The following is a 1,131-nucleotide window of genomic DNA, read 5'->3' as shown; positions in this document are numbered from 1 at the left end:
CCCTGCCGGAACAAAGAAGGCCGGGGGACGGCACGACAAAAGAAAAAGGCACACGGAGGCGCGTTCGCAACGCCCCGTGCTAGCCACGGGGGCCACGGGGCCAGGGGCCCGCAGCGGGGGGGCCGAGTGACGGGCCTCAACTGCCTCCCCACCACGGACTCACCGGCATCCCGCCTCGCGCTGTCGTCGCAACGCTCCTCAGTGCCGCGGCTTAGGGCCGCCAGAGAAAAAGACACAAGGCCCGCGGAGGAGGCCTGGCGGGTGCCCCCCACACTCCGCCCGCCTCAACCGAAAGCAACCGACCCGGCAAAGCGGCAAAGCCGGCCCCGCCCGGCACAAGCGGCTCAGTCGATCCGGCCACGACCGAGGTAGGCGAGGCGCCGCCGCCTCGCCCAGGACCAGTCCGGGGGGCTCTCCGTCGGGTGCCGGGCCCGGCAAGTTCGAAAAAAAAAAAAAAAAAAAAAAAAACTAGGCCCAAAAATTCTGCCCGCCACAAGGCGGGTCCCCGGCTTAAGGCCGAGGGAGGGGGACGGCTTCTCCAACGCGGGCCGAGCACCGCCGCCACCGCCGAGGCGGACCGACGGGCCCAAAACCGCGCCCGCCGAGCGGGCCCCCGGCTTAAGGCCGGGCAGAAAAGGGACGAGGCGCCGCCGCCTCGCCCGCCACCGGTGCCCGGGGGGGGCCGCCCCCCCCCGTGGCCAATCGACCGGCAGAAGCCGGGCCGGAGCGGGACACGCTGCTCGCGGCTTCTCTTTCTCTCTTCTCTCTCGGCAACTCTCTCTCTGGGCTCGCTCTCGCTCTCTCGGCTCTCTCTCCCCGCCTCGCCTCGGGGCCGGCGAGCAGCTTTCTCGGATCGTCTTTCGCCCCCTTCTTGCTCTCTCTCTCGGCCTTCTCCGGATCCGCTCTTGCGCGGCCCTTCTCTCTCGCCTCCGCGGATCCGCCTCTTTCGCGCGGCCCCTTCTCTCTCGCCTCGCCAACTGGACCCACTTTTCCCTGGGAAGGACGGGAGCCGGGACACAAAGGCACGCGCGCTTCGTCCCGGCTAGGCGGCACTCGCTTGGCCCTGGCGACCGCACGCGCGGCCGCTCCGCTCCGCCTCGGACGCAGGTACGGGGTCAACCTGCGGGGATG

This window comes from Agelaius phoeniceus, unplaced genomic scaffold (assembly GCF_051311805.1).
Source record: "Agelaius phoeniceus isolate bAgePho1 unplaced genomic scaffold, bAgePho1.hap1 Scaffold_109, whole genome shotgun sequence".
Classification (NCBI taxonomy): domain Eukaryota; kingdom Metazoa; phylum Chordata; class Aves; order Passeriformes; family Icteridae; genus Agelaius; species Agelaius phoeniceus.
This window is presented reverse-complemented; position numbering follows the sequence as displayed.